This window comes from Dermacentor andersoni, chromosome 11 (genome assembly GCF_023375885.2).
Source record: "Dermacentor andersoni chromosome 11, qqDerAnde1_hic_scaffold, whole genome shotgun sequence".
In the NCBI taxonomy this organism is placed as follows: Eukaryota; Metazoa; Arthropoda; class Arachnida; order Ixodida; family Ixodidae; genus Dermacentor; species Dermacentor andersoni.
In genome coordinates this window covers 41153184-41169665 of record NC_092824.1, presented here as the reverse complement: position 1 = coordinate 41169665, position 16482 = coordinate 41153184, and positions in this window count along the sequence as shown.

Here is a 16482-nt window from a genome sequence, read left to right as displayed (position 1 = left end):
TGTCAATGCAGATATAAGTACGTGCAGGGGCTGGGTATGCTAACTTCTCCGCTACCACCTGCATCCACCACCTTAGATTTGCCAGGCATACCTGCTTCTTGTTTTGATCGCAGACGCATGCAGGATAAACGCGGATAACTAAAGAATCTCAGTGCCCTTCCACTCTGTTGAGAAACATGACCTGCAAATCTGTGTATGTGGGCCCCTTAATGGCGAACTGCACCTCCACCGTATGTCGGCCCCGCATTGCACTGTCTTCGGGATCGGTCCACGTATGGGGAGTGCTTAACGCCTGCTTCATCTCCGCCGCGGGTCTCCCCGGCATGGCGTTACATTCGGGATCAGCCCATGTATGGGGAGCGCTGAGCGCATGCTTCACCACCGCTGCCGGTCGGGCCGGTACTACGCTATCTTCGGGATTTGGCTCTGCACGCGGACGCGATAATGGGGAATGTAGCCCTTAAGAGGAAGCTTCAGCTCTGGTGGTCCTATCTAAATAAATGTAAAAGTTGAATTCGTTTTTCTCGACAGCCACTGCATCTAATTTGACAAGGTTTGTTGCATTTCAAACAGAAACTTAAAATCTAATGTCTGTTGGTTTCGAATTCTTGATTTAGGTCATCATTTGTTTATTCAATATTGTCAAAAATCGCAAATTTTATGAAAACGAAACCATGAAGATTACAACTCTTTTTCGGCAATGAAAACTGATGTCACAATTATGTACATTGCATCAAACAGCACATCTAAAGCAGACAAAATTGATATATTACGCATGAATCTCAAAAAATTTAGTGATATGCAAATACAGCTTTTCCACAACCCTTGTTCACAACGTAACGACTTCACGTAAGATATAAATCAGCATATTGGATTTGTCGGCTTTGAATTGAGTAATGGATACTGTTTACAGAACCGCGATATCAGTTCTTGATGCGGAGTTAATAATTTGTAAACTTCGTGCTTGTGTACTTTTCGCACTTTCGTATTTTTGAATATCTTTTACAAAAGTTCAGGCCCTAAATAGAAATTCCGCTTCCAATAGTCACTACAATTTACCTTTCTCTCCCGAATCCAACAAATTTCATGAAAATCGGTCCAGGGGTTATCTAAGAAAAGCGTTTCGGCGTTTTACATCTATTTGAATAGGCTGAGTCGGAGTAGGGCCCGTGTTAAAGCTTCCTCTTAAAGACTTCGCTGTAAAAGAAAGAATAGAAGAATAAAAGAAAAAAAAGAACGCTGCAGCCATCAATATCGCCGCCTCAGATTTCGTCATGATGGCAGCGTCACCATCGGCACGGCTGCGTGAGCAGCTACCGAGCTGTTCACTTTCGTTATCTTACTTCCCTTGGCGGCCGCGCATTGTCTTGATGCCAGCGACGCGCTAAATCTGCACCATCATTCCGTCATGCATCGCTTCTGCGACCAAGCAAGCTTTCGGTGGCACACGTACACTGCCGCATTGACACCAAAACGTTAAAATGCTTCTCTTCGAGAAAGCAGCATGAATAAAAATGGAACGCGACTATGTGGCCACGGGGAACATGTTCACGGGGCCATACTATTGATGACAGCATCAGAAAAGGCTAAATGTGGTCAGGTTGACTTTACAGATTTGGAAGGAATGACTGACGGGCTAGTTGCTTCATTATCACATAAAGAACAGCGCTTAAAGTTAGCGCAGTTTGTGTGTGTTTCATTCTTTGTGTCCCGTCGTGAACTGCTGTTCTTTCTGTGGCTTTACAGATGTTCTTTTTCTGCATCAGTTACGCCTTCCAAGATTGTTTACTTGGAAATTTTTTTTTTCGCATGGCTCTTACAGAAGCACGTTTAGTCGAAAGTTTTTTGCTTGGCTGCATAATCTCGAGGACGGGCTCCAAACTGCTCATTTTCTTTAGCCACGTAAGAACCATTACTGAAAATTTAATTAACGTAGCTTTGTTAATTACGCAAACAACTTCTCAACTTACTCCGCACCTAGAGATTACCAATCTGAACACTCGAATGATAAAATGATGTTAACGTTGTTTGTATCGTTTCAATAGTTTTGTTTCGTGCAGTTGAAAGCAGCCGGCATATTGATGGTGCTGTAGACTTCTTATAAAGTAAGTGTGAAAACCCGCCGTGGTTGCTCAGTGGCTATGGTGTTAGGCTGCTGAGCACGAGGTCGCGGGATCGAATCCCGGCCACGGCGGCCGCATTTCGATGAGGGCGAAATGCGAAAACACCTGTGTACTTAGATTTAGGCGCACGTTAAAGAACCCCAGGTGGTCGAAATTTCTGGAGTCCTCCACTACGGCGTGCCTCATAATCAGAAAGTGGTTTTGGCACGTAAAACCACATAATTTAATTTAAGTGTGAAAGCTTGGACAGGTTACCTTGGCACAAATCAACTTCATGAGCTTAAGCAAATGGCCCAACCTTGCACGTCTGTCTTTACAACCGATTCTCATACATTATACAAGAAGCACCTCAGCGCTACGGCACATCCCACAAGGTGTGCGAGAACATTGTGCGCGCTCCCGATTAGGTTTCTGAGCGTTGGTGGTATCAGGCACGGTTTCCTGGCATCATAAGGAATAAAAACAGCTTCCTGGAGGAAAGCATTGGGTACATTTTCAGTACTTCGTAACATATGGATAAGCACGGATATGTACGTTAGAACGAAAAGTACTGAAATATTAAGGTGAGGGTTTCGCTGGATGTATTTTAGCTGTCTAATGATAAGATCTAAAGAAAAGAATACTGTGATTTTGTGACAATTAATGCTAACATGAAACATGAGCTCCGACACAGTACCCGTGGTGGAACTGGCCTCTGGACTACAGGGCTACATTGAACCACGATATGCTGGTTTGATAAATACCAGTAATTGAAAAGTGGTTCGCTCTTGAATTTCCTATATGTCGGCGTCGCTGTGCAGTGTTGGGGGCCCTTTTTAGACCACAAGCATTATGTTTCAGCTAATATTGAAAGCAACTGTATTCTTTTTTTAAGGGGTGGGGGTTGGGCTTTTTTTAGCGTCTAACCACAGTTCCAAAGTTATCAGTTAGCTCAAGATGCGCCTGCATGTGTTTCTAATATCGAGTATGTTGTCACGGATTCAATAGCGAAAGAGCGTTACCTTATCAGATTGAGCGCGTGAAGCGAACACTGGCGTACATTCTCCATCACATTTGACGACCCGAGATTGGGCTGCAATGTAGGAGCATTCCAATCTGACGAACCGACGCCTTGATCCGCAGATCGGAACCAGAGGAAGCACTTTGCGCGAAGCCATCGTTATGTTTGAGTGTTATTTTCTTTTTCAGCGCAAGCTCATCTTATAATGAGTAACATTCGTGACTGACTTGAATGATATTGCGCGACACATAAAACGACACGGACGTGAGAGACGACACACCAAGCGCCCCTTTGCAAGGTGACTGACTCTTTCGGAAGTGTTTTGTTCTTGACATCACTACAACGTGAGAGTATAGAGGTGCTCCATCTTCATTGAGTGAATACTGCGAAACTGACTGTAGCCTTTCCTTGCGTCTGCGTTTGCACGTTTACCGGACCAATTTATTTTTCATAACTTACTTTTTAATTTGGGGGGGGGGGCTGTAAAGCGCTACCTTTTATTAACACGATGTTTTAATAACACAGAAAATTTAGATGCTTATTAGTCGGCTTTCACCTCATGGTAACGAATTTATATAAAGACATACTTATTATGATAATTAAAAGCCTATTCGTTTGACAACGTTTCATCTGAGTTCCCCTTTGCAAGGTCATACAGGCTTGCAGGTGGTTCGTATCGGGGACCCTCGACATATGTCCAACCGCCAAACAAAGGGTTATTCCGAATGTTTCATTCAAAAGAGCTGCCCGTGACCAGCCCAGCTAGGTTTCTTTCATTTTGTACTTCGTCGTAGCGGCTAATAGTAGCTCACAAAGCAGAGCACTGAGTGTGGATATGGCAGTGAAGGTGTTCTATATACTGTCATGTCACCCGCCTAAAATTGCGCGCCGTGCTACTGGCCATTCCTAGAAAATGGTTTATGTGACGCCCAGCCATTTGCTACACAGCAACTTTGTTTTGCGATGGGCGAGTCCAGGTGAGAGACAGGGTAGGGTGGTTATGGAGATAAAGACACGCTATTTTCTGCAGTAACTTAAGAATGCATGAATGAATGCCTTCATTTATTGAGAAAAAGGAGGAGCAAGCATCAGTGGAAGCACGTCTTAGCAGATTGGGAAAGAAGCGGGGGACAAAGGGGAAAAGCTGAGGCCCGGGTTGCAGGCGAAGTTGCAGCTTAGGGGCAAGAGAATATAAACAAGAGTTGGCGAAACCAGTTCAATTCCAGTGTAGATTTGTGATGTGCCGAGTAAATGATTGGAGTCACCGCCCAGCATCCGTGCTTTGCGGCAGTATAGGCTCCCGCCGTTTTTGGTAACAAACCTTTACTGAAAACCAATCTTAGCAATTACTTATTCATCAGCCATGCCTAGCCACGTAGTCTTCAGTGGCAGGGTCTGTGGATTACAACTACGCTGTCCCGACAATTTACGGCTATAACATGACGCTTGCGGTTACGGATGCCATACTTGTGACTCTTACTACACTACTACTATACTGCGCGAATACTGTAAAAATGGGTTTACTGCACAAGTTAGTGAACAGACATTTTAGAACCGCGTTTTTCGCCTTACATACGCTCAACGCAAGCACCACTGCAGCAAGTTGGGGTGCGCGTCCCTTCAAGACAGAGACGCGAACGCAAAGAACGCGTTTGAAGACACGGTCTTGGGCCTCGTGCCAGACATATCCAAGCCAACAATATGTTAACAATCATGCCGTCGTTTCTATGCAAAGAGGTTATCTATTTAAACTTCTGGAGTGACAGTCCAATCCGCCACCTACGGGAGCGCGTGAAGCCGCCGGGGGCCACATTGTTAGAGAAAAAGGAGCGCGGCCACAGTACGTGGCTTTGGTATACGCGCGACGCAACCTGTGCTTGCGGTTCTGCGATGAAAAAATAAAATGAAACCCTTTTAGGAAGTATATCAGTCCGCCACTGTGTGTCGCTGTTGTCAAAAATAAAATGCCATGGTGGTGGGTGCCTTGTGTTCTGTGTACAATATGTTGCGAAAACTGAAAAACAGTCGTTTCCTGTTTTCTTCATTCAGTAACCTGCCGCGTGCATCGGCACTGTGATGCCCTTTCGTCGATACGTGGTGCGGGCCCGTATTGACACAACGACATGACCTCGAAATATAGTATCCTTATGCCATTTCTTAAAAAAATCACTATTTGTGTAAATGAGAGTTTTTGGTTTAAACCTAGCAAACAAGAAAAAAAATTTTCAACGGTAGGTCTAATTTTTGTCCGGCATTTCAGTTCTAGCTGAAAAGAGTCGGTGAAAGCAAATTTACAATAAAGCTAAGGGGACCCACAAACTGCACGCAGCCGCAAGCCTACATGCGCTCCAATGACAATAACCTGTCAAAGTTAAGGTCATGTGTCAGCTGGCGGATCAAGCAATCTTTACTTTTTTTTTGTTTTGCATCCGTTCTGCCTGCGTCTGCGGCAAAATAGTGAAGTGGGAAGGCAGATAAACAGAAATTGGTGGAGGCAGGTGGTAGCGTAATGGTTAGCGTGCCCATCTCCCAAATGCAAGATGGTGCATTGGGGATATGGGCTCGAATCTCAGTGGTTTGTTTGTGAAGACAGCTTTCTGTCCTCTCTGGTGACTGCGAAGCTCAGAATGAGGCGGCAGCCTGACGACAACAGTCGCCGTCAACGTAACAGAATAAGCGGGTGTGCAAGGTCACACCTAAAGCCGAAAGCACATTCAGAGGAAATACACTATGCTCTTGTCGACAAAAAACAAAACAAAAAGAAGACGTGACGAGTAACGAGCGGTGATGATGAGCGAGGCTGTAGACGGATAATGTCCCCATAGACAGGACCACGCTTCAATCCCAGTGCTCAGCGGAAATGTACATAGACAGCGTGTCAACTAGCGTGTAATTGATACTTCATTAAGGTCGCTGCGTGTTTGTGTTGTGTCTAGCAGGAGCGAGTAGTGTAAGAGATGACACTGGAGAGAAGGCGGTGAGCGAAGTCCGCGAAAAGTAATTGAGGATAGCCATAATGAACGTCGATGCCATGTTGAATAAAGCCTGCGACTTCATTTGCTCAGCCGCCAGAAAGGCTTGAGTGGTAGCATACCGCTGGGCGTATTTGGTACCCACAGCGATAAACACCCACTTTGCGGAAGTAAACAGAGGAAAAGGACGTAGTGAGTTGGCCGCCCTTTTCGATCTCTGCCATAGTTTGAAAAATGAATGTCGCGAAGTGTGACGCACAAAATAGTATAAGTCAACCCAAATGAATCAGCGTGGTCATACTTGCGCGACACGCCAATTGTGGCCTGCCACCAGGACATCATGAAGTTGCAGCCATGAGAGAGAGAGAGAGAGAGAGAAAATGATAAATGAAAGGTAGGGAGGTTAACCAGGACTGAGCCCGGTTGGCTACCCTACACTGGGGAAAGGGAAAGGGGGGCGGAAAGATTTAAAAAAAAAAGGAAAAGAGAAAGTCCACTGGAGATATCAGTCGGTCACTCAGTCTGGATCACAGACGCTGACTCAATCCGGTTGCTTTCAAATATCGCAGCAGCGCTTTTGTGGCCTTTTGTAGCTGTGATATGCGACGCCATGATCCCAAGATCTTGTTCAATGTGAACGGCTTTCCATCTAGCTGATGGAGAGCTGTGCAGAGGTCTTGCCTTTCATTTTCATAAGATGGGCAGCACAGTAGGTGTTCGATGGTTTCCTCGACACCGCAGGCATTGCACTCGGCGCTATCAGCCATTCCAATCAGAAATGCATAAGCATTTGTGAATGCGACGCCCAAACGTAAGCGGCACAGCACTGTTTCCTCATTTCGCGGAAGACCTGGTAACAGCCGCAGTTGCATATAGGGATCGAGGGAATGCAAGCGATGGTGAGTGAATTCAGGTGTGCGCCACTTCTCTAATGTCAAAGAGTGCGCTAGCTTGCCTAAGTGTTGGGCTGCGTCGGTCCGCGATAAAGGTATTGAAACAAGGGTTGCTCCCTCGTGAGCTTTTCTAGCAGCTTCGTCAGCGAGGTCGTTGCCGGAGATACCACAATGACCAGGTAGCCACTGAAACACGACGTCGTGTCCTTTCGCGATCATGTGATGGTGCATTTCTCGTATCTCCGACACGAGTTGTTCACATGACCCGCGACGAAGAGATGCCAGAAGACATTGTAAGGCCGCCTTCGAATCGCAGAATATAGCCCACCGATTAGGCGGTTGGTTATTAATATAATCAACGGCACCTCGGAGGGCAACAAGCTCCGCACTAGTCAATGTTGTAAAGTGCGAAATCTTGTATTGGATGCTTAGTGAACGGTATAACCACTGCGCTGGCGGAGCTGGTCTGAGTGGAAGAGCCATCCGTATATATATGTACTCGATCAAAGTAGAAAGTGTGCAAACAATCCAGAGCTGCTTGCTTCAAGGCCAAGGTAGGCAGGTCGGTCTTCTTTCTTATCCCTGGAATCGTAAGACGCACTTGAGGTTGTTTTAAACACCACAAAGCTGAGGTTGAACGTGCGGAGGGTGTGAAACCCGATGGTAAGGAGGCACGATGGATGTTGACCTTGTTGGAGAAGGACGCCTGAGGTCGTCGTTCTGGCAGGCACGCAAGAAAGCTTGACTGCATCCGTGAAACATGACGAACATGGGCTCTAAGCGTTTCGGTGCTAATGTAAGTTGTGATCGGATGGGCTTGAGCGATTATAATGGTTCCAGCTGTCGAGGCACTGCGCGGAAGGCCTAGGCAAACACGTAGTGCCTGTGCCTGCACGCTCTGAAGTTCTCGAAGATTTGACTTGCATGTTTTAGCAAGCACGGGGGAGCTATAGCGTAGGAATCCGATGAACAGTGCTCGATATAACTGTAGCATGGAGCCCACTGACGATCCCCATGTTTTGCCGGCGATGAACTTGAAGACGTGAACAATAGATGTGAGCTTCTTCTTTAAGTGGGCAACATGAGGGCTCCAAGTGAGGTCCCGGTCTACAATGACACCCAAAAACCGGTGATTTCTCTTGTAGGAGATAGGCTGACCATTGATGCATACTGGATAAGGAGTCATCGTTTTTCGCGTAAAAGCGACTAATGCACATTTTTCTGTTGAGATGGTAAGGCCTTGTGTGTGAAGGTAGCCTGATGCCTGTGTTGCTGCTTTCTGTAGCCGTGCGCGAACCTGCAGGCGAGTGACCGCTGATGTCCAGATGCAGATGTCGTCGGCGTAGATTGAAACACTCACTGTTTCCGGTAGGGATTCGGCCAGCCCAAGAAGCGCGAGGTTGAAAAGAATAGGGCTTAGAACACCGCCTTGGGGAACGCCTCGGCATGTGTAGTGGTCGGTAGTCGGGCCATCTTCCGTTCGTACGAACAAGGACCTTTGTGTCAAGTAGTTACTGACCCATCGATAGACTCGCCCTCCTAGTTCAATTGCCAGAAGTGCGTCTAGAATGGTTTGATGGCAAACGTTGTCGTAAGCGCCTTTCACGTCAAGAAAGAGCGCTACTGATAATCGCTTCCGAGATTTTTGTTGTTCCACTGATGATACTAGATCGATGACACTGTCAATCGATGAACGACCGCGTCGAAATCCCGCCATAGAGTCAGGGTAAATTTTATGATGTTCAAGGTACCATTCGAGACGCATGAGGATCATACGTTCCATAAGCTTCCCGACGCAGCTGGCAAGAGCTATAGGCCGATAGGATGCCAATTCGAGCGGTGACTTTCCTGCTTTTAGAAGCGGTACCAGGCGGCTGCGTTTCCATTCCTGTGGGACGACACCATCTTGCCATGAAGTATTAAAAAGGCTGAGGAGTTCTCCTCGTGCTTCTCTGCCTAGGTGGCGCAAAGCAGTATATGTTATGCCATCGGGTCCTGGTGAAGACGAACACCTACATAGCGCCATAGCAGCTTCTAACTCTTCCATAGAGAATGGAGCGTCCATACTTGCATCTCGTGGGCCGGGGATGTTGCCTAGAGCCATGTCAGGGACTGAAACTGTGCCGCCAGCGACGTTCGCACAAAATTCCTCTGCGACGTCTATCTCGCGGCGGTTTTGATAGAGAGCAAGGGCGTTGAATGGGTGTCGTTGCTGGGGACTTGAGCAAAGACCCCGTAGGGTACGCCACACACAGGACAATGGCTTGCGGGGGTCTAGTGAGCCGCAAAAACATTTCCATCTTTGATCCGCTAGCTTATCCATTCGGCGTTTGATCTTCTTTTGCATGCGCCGAGCTTCTCTGAGGTCAAGAATTGACTTCGTGCGCCTGTACCTCCTTCCAGCTCGGCGACGTAGTGCACGAAGCCTTTCCAATTCAATGTCATTCTCTGTACGTTTTGATGGATGTGTGAAGCGGCGTGTACAATCTTGCATAGCGTCAGCAATTATGTCTTCTAATCTGCGTGCAATATGTGTCTTGCATGTGTCTTCTACGCGATCTTGAAAGACTGACCAGTCGATTTGGCGAGAGACAACCGGTAATGCGGCGTCTAGTCCATCGATTCTCACATAGGTCGGTATATGATCACTTCCATGGGTTTCAACGTCAGTGAACCACTGCACGCTCAAAGTCACGCAACGTGGCACCAAAGTCAAGTCAAGGCAGCTACTGTATGTAGTTCCTCGCAGAAATGTCGGGCTTCCGTCATTTAGAAGACACAGGTTGTGGCCTGATGCAAAGGACACTAGTGACCTGCCCCTCGAATTTATCCTGGAGCTTCCCCACATATGGTGGTGAGCGTTGAAGTCCCCTGTTATTATCCAAGGACCGGGAGTATCAGCCATAATATCTTCCAGTCTTTTTCTATCACACTGACTTGTTGGGGAAAGGTAGACGCCAATAAGAGTAAAAGACAGCTTCTTCTTTTTCACAGTAACACAGACGTATTGGTTACCGTCGTGTAGCGCTACGTGTTGGGAAAAATAGGTAAGGTCCTTGCGAATGTAAACCAGAACCTTACTACTACGGACACACGTGTTTGAAAGAAAAGATTCATATCCCGATAGTCTTATGCAGGATGATAAGTTCGGTTCAAAGATTACCAGTATAGGAAAATTGTTTGCAAATACGAACTGTCGGAAATCCGAAATACGAGACCTCAGGCCTCTCGCATTCCATTGGAATATGGAGGCACTTCTCACATCATCCCTGAACGATCTTTGTTGTTGTCGATGAGCCATGGTTCTGCTGTAGAAGTTCTCAAGCACTGGACTTCTGAAGGCTCGCCAGAACCGGACTGATGGCATCCAGCACTTGCAATGCACTTCGAGCTGTTGGTGTCTGTAGTTTGTCCAGTAGAATACGAATAGCACTCACCAGAGAGCTGATCATAACAACAATTTGTTGATCTTGGTCCGCCAATTTATCAGGAACAGACGAAGTGTCCCCTACTGTAGAAGTATCATTTCGCTCAGTAGGGGCATGTAGCTTCGGGAGTGCAGGCCACGCGTCAGCAGCCGTGCTGTTCGGTGCACCCTTGTCTTTTGAGCTGACTGCGTTTGGCCTGGGCGGAAGAGTGGGTGGTAATATACGTGTGTGGCGTTCTGCAGAGGCTTTGGAGGCTCTTGATCGACGTCGGCGACGTGATCGTCGTCGCTTAATGGATGCTGCTGCTTCTCGGTGAGACGAGTGGTCTCTAACCATTTTCTTCAATATTTGCATTTCCTTTCGGATCAAAGGGCATTCCTTCGAAGATTCATCGTGAGGGCCGCTGCAGTTTGTGCACTTCAGCACACTTCCCTCGCACGTGTTTGTGGTGTGGGGCCCAGTGCAGCGAGAACAGACGGTAGTGTTATTGCACACACTACTCACATGTCCAAGCTTCTTGCAATTCCAGCACTGCAGCGGTTTTGGTATAAAGGGGCGAACTGCGTGTCGGAAGTGGCCCACTTTTACGTGCGATGGGAGGGATTCGCCCTTAAATATGATCTTCACACACCGTGACGTGCCGAGACGAAACGCGTTTGTGATGATGGTGTTTTCCGTAGCTGGCTTGATTAAGATTGACAGATCGGAGTCGACGATGGTCTCGTCAACATCGTAAATTACGCCAGTACGGACTTGTTTGCCGAGCGGAATATAAGGGCGGACTTTCATCCCGCCAAGTTCCGTGACCTTGCGCAAGGAATCTAACGCAGCCGCGTGTTCTACGTCAATAGCTAGCACGTTCTTACGGGTGTTCACCCTGATGTCTTTGATTTCGTTTGGAGCCAGCGCCTCTAGATGAGAAGACACGGCTTGCCTGTTGAGGCGTCTCAGGTTGTCACTGGCGACAACTGGCGAGAACAGGATGGTGAGCTCCTCGGTATCCCGCGAAGATCTCACGGTGGACTCACTCGAATTCGATGATGCACTGAGAAATCTTCGCTTTGCTTTGCGACTCCGCTCCAGCTCGAAGGTGTCGTCGCAAGAATCTTCACTGCTGACATAGTACTGCATGGTGTTGTCGCTGTCAGTGTCGCTCTCGGTGCCGTTGCGCTTCCTGGAGGCTGCCGCCGCGGGCACTGCCGAGCCCGGCGGACGCGCGTGAGGCTCCATCTCCATCGCAGGTAAGGAGGAAATAGCAGTCCACTAGCAAAGTCTAAGAAATTCACAAAATGAGTAGAGCTGGAAGAGCCGGCGTTCTGCCTGAAAGACACTTCGTTTCATTGGGCACTTGAGAATAAAAACGAGCACATCAGACACGTCCGAGGGACATTTCTAGGGTATAAGAGCACATCGCCCCCCCCCACAAAACACACACACACACACACACACACACACACACACATATATATATATATATAAATCGCGAATATACGCTTACGAATAGGGACATCATAAGATCGAGCACTACGGCGCTTGTTGGTCTTGTTTAGGATGACGTCAGCATTCATTCAGCGTTTATTTCTGAGAAAATGAGTTGTAGTTCCGTTTATTTGCATCACAATGACAGGCGTAATCAGGCAAACATTGACAGCATTTCATTAGAGAGTGCCTGTCTAGCCTGTGGAGATTACGTATGACAATGACAACAAACACAGAAAGCTTTGCTTACATCGATTCGCGCATACATAGGATCCGCATAATTTTTTGACTGTCAATTTACATGCTTAAGAATGGCGCTCATTAACGCAATATTTCCATTCGCAGTGAGCAAAAGCGGCTCTCGTATCCACAGTAGAATTGATTTAAATGGCTTTAATCCCATGCACATTATATCATTGCCAACTTCCGTGGGATTGGAGTCGTCAAAATGGGATACACTTGACAGGGAAATCAGGAGGTTGATGAACGGCAAAAAGGCAGAAGCTTGCACGAGACCTCAGGGATATAAAATGACTTTTTGAGCAGCTTGGTCAGGGGGCCACGCAATGGTTTCCACGTTTATTAAATATCCTCAAAAAATGCGGGCATTTTGGGAAAGGTGAAACCGCTGGAAATTTCATAACAGCATTAGCCTAAATATAAAAGATGACTTAAAAATAAGAAACCATACCGTTGACAAGGTGGCCAAATTTTGGCAGAAATAAATTGGCTGTTGAAGCAGTTCAGCGGAAACTCAATGGTGCAAAATAAGGCGAGAATGTAGGCAAGTGTTGAACAAAGGTCAAGTAGGTCTTGTGGCCCACGCCAGCGCTCGGCAGCTGTCAAGCGACTGCACGTATTAGCGAGATGCCTAGTCGTCAGTAGTTACTGTATTATACGGGTCTGAAATACTGGATGCGGACTCCATCACATTGAACGCAGTGCATTCTATGGTGTCATTCTTCGACAGATGGTACCGATTCTCGCGCAATGAGGATGGGAACAAATTGTCTCACGTGCCGGCTGTCACCTTCCTCCTACTGCCAACATTCCTTCCCCTCCATAGTTGCTTAGCTTTTATTGGGTTCGACTGCTAATCACGAGGTCTCGGGATTAAATCCCAACCACCGCAGCCGTACTTAAATGGGTGTGAAATGCGAAAACCCGCGTACTTAGCGTTAGGCGCACGTTAAAAAATCCCAAGTGGTCTAAATTATTCCCGAATCCTCCACTACGGCGTGCCTGCCTCAAAATGAAATCGTGGTTTTGGCAAGTAAAACCTCATAATGTGTTATGTAACATTCGTTAAGGATGTCCTGGACAGTCGCACAACTCTTGAATACAATTAAGTGTCAGGAGTTGTGCGCGAGGTCTTTGAGTGTGTGGATAGCCTTTATGGAGTTCGATAGCTGCTAGTCCATATTGCGGCTATATAATAAAGGCGGAACGGCAACATGGTAGATAATGTGGAGAATATACAAATCCCGCATATATTACTGCACAATAACTTTAAATAGCGTTCTTGCTTCACGCACGTGGATAACCGCCATAGGAGACGACTTTGGAAACTAACTGCAAGTAGTGTATATGTCGTACCCAAGGGTGTACCTGGCCTGGTGGCCAGTAAATGTGACGTAATATTGTGAGCAGCTTCGGCCATAGCATGCTAACGGACGACGACACAGACTGAAGTGACTAGCGCAAGAGGCAGGCGACACTAAAGACGCTACAAGGACAAGCGCCCAGTTGGAAGCTTACGCTTATCCTTGTCGCCTCTTTAGTGTCCCGTGTCCACTCTTGCGCTAGTCATTTTAGCATGGAATACCAACTAGCCCGGTCTCACACCGTGCCACGACACAGGGACAGTTTGCTCAACTCTTGTGCCGTGACTTTTGTGTCAAGGTGAAAAACCAACATATCCATGTATATGTCTTAATACTTAAGCACATCTAGATTTGCAGCTGCGGCGGTAGCCCATGAGTGCGCATTGAAAAGTCGTTAGTGAAATAATTGTGTGCGCCTGAACGAATTCGATAGGGGAAAATCAAAATCCGTCCACGACGACGTCTCTAGTAGACGCTGTGCGATGTTCGGACGTTAACAATGTGTGCCGACTGAAGAAAGGCTGCCCCGAAGTGCTTCCGAAGGTTAGGCTAGCTTCTTTACTCCGTAAAATGAAAAAAAAAAAACGAAAATGTAAAGGAAAATAAAGAAGCAAGAAAAAAAAAGAACCGCATCAAAAGCCCAGAATCAACCATTGCTCGTCGCGACTAAACGCTCTTAGGATGGCGCGTAATTTCCAGGCGACGAGCGAATACGCTTTATCAAGAACACTGATAACGCCGGCGGGACAAACATTGTGGCGAAGTTCAATGCACAGGGATAGCTTTATTTTTTTTATTTGTGTTTAGTTGACGTCATCACGCGTCACCGCGGGAAGTTTGAAAAGTTCAAGGTCAGTACGCCACGTGGTGGCGCTCACGCGAACTATAACCCTTGTGTCCAGAAAAGCTGGATACGTACCAAACGTCTCGCATTATTTCGCACCATCGCGTTTCAGCTGAACTGCCTTAACGGCCAATTTATTTGTTCCAAAATTTGGCCACCGCGTCTACTTTGGGGTTTCTTATTTTTAGGTGATTTTTAATGCTTAGGCCCATGCTGTGGTGAGATTTCCAGCGCCTTGACCTTTCCCCAAATGCCCGCATTTTGTCGGTCTCTGTTCATATTTTGGAGGATTTTTAATAGACGTTCAAATCATTGCATGGCCCCCTGACCACGCTGCACAAAAAGTCATTGTATTTCCCTGAGGTCTTGTGCAAGCGTCTGCCTTCTTGCCGTTGATCAACCTCCTGATTTCCCTGTCATTTCTGTCCTATTTTGACTACAATCCCACGCAAGTTGGCAATGATATAATGGCCATGGGGTTGAAGCCGTAAAAACCAATTATACCGCGGACACGGCATCCTCTTTTGCTCACTGGGAATGCAAAAACTGCATAAATGAGCCCATTCTTAAGCATATAAATTCATATTTTAAAAATTATGCGGATCCCACGCGCTATGCAAATCGATGTGAACGATTCTATGTTGTTTGTTTTGATTGACGTCATTTAGCGGTAATACTGAATGCTAAAGTATAATTTCTTCAGCGTGTAGTGCAATACGAGAGCAGTGAGTTGATGGTAAATGTTACCTGGCGCCTTGCTTGCACTAGTGCTCTTTGTCTGCGTAGTACACAACATACAGCAAGCCGTGTTTTATTGAGGCGTTGTTGTGCGCCACTGCTTGTAACCTGTGAGAGGGTTGAACATTGCTATTGCTTCACATGGCACATAACATCAAGGCGGATGTGTTGGCAGAATTATAGTGCTTCACGTGCCACAATACTATTGGATGATGAGGCGCGCCGCAGTGGCGTACTCCGGATTAACTTTGATACCGTGGTGTTCTTTAACGTGTTCCGAAATCAAAGTGCGCGACTGCTTTTGCAGTTAACTCCCGTTTAAATTCGGCTGCCGTGGCTGGAATCGCACCCGCGACCTCGTGTAATGCCATAGCCGTTAAGTTTAGCTACCGCGGCGGGCACATAATGGTTGATCTTACGTGCGACTACTTCGACTGTGTGTCCTATACATTACGACAATTAATTTCGGCTCTGCGTCTGCACGCCCCAAGTGAGTTGTCCACACTTGACAAATTTGCATGGTGTTTAAACTTTAGAAAATGCAGAAACGCAGAGTACTGTGCCTTCAGTTTGCCCGGCAACCGCTGTCGTGTCTATAGTAGTAGAGTTCCGTTGTCTTCTCTCGCCGTCTTTTACCTTTCCCGACCTTTCGCCCTGTATGAGAACAGCGAGCGAAGAATGGCAATGGTGCTCTTCACTCGTTTCGCGAATACCCCGGTGCTACCCTTTCTACGCCTCTTCTCGCTGCCCCTCTCTACCATTCTATCTACCTCGCTTCAGGACTCGCATGTTAGGATAAAGATAAGCGCTGCAGTTTCTGCAAAATTTTTGAGAGGTGTCACACATGATTGCAGCTGTCAAGAGGTGAATGTGACGTCGCCCAGGGAGCTCTAGAGTTCACTATGCAGATGTTACACTATGGAAAGGTCAAAACGAGTTTCTTGCTCCGCCTTTCCTAATTTCCACGCTCCTTCCATGTATGTGCACGCTCTGAACCGCCCTCCGACATGGCGTGCAAGGCAGCAACAGCACCAGCAGGAAAGTCGAAGGAAGAAGCAAAGGAAGCTTCACTTTAAACAAGTTTTCTTTATTTGTTGGCGTACAGTGGCGCGTCGTCGTGGCGTCATCGCATCCTTTGCGGGATTTCTAAGGGGCGATAAGCGGCGAGAGCCAACTGGCCGATTTAATTGCCCACTAGACTTCCTGCCTTCAGGAGCAACCTTATCCAGTTGCCAAGGCGCGAACGGTCTGTCCAGTTTACTACAAACCTAAAATACTTTTTTTTAGCCTGTTGATTATTTCCGCCCTCCATAGCTATACTGTGGCGTACTTCGTTTTTGCTACACTGCATTATTAGGGGAACTGGTTTTCGAATTATATTCTTTAATAAAGTTGTATTCT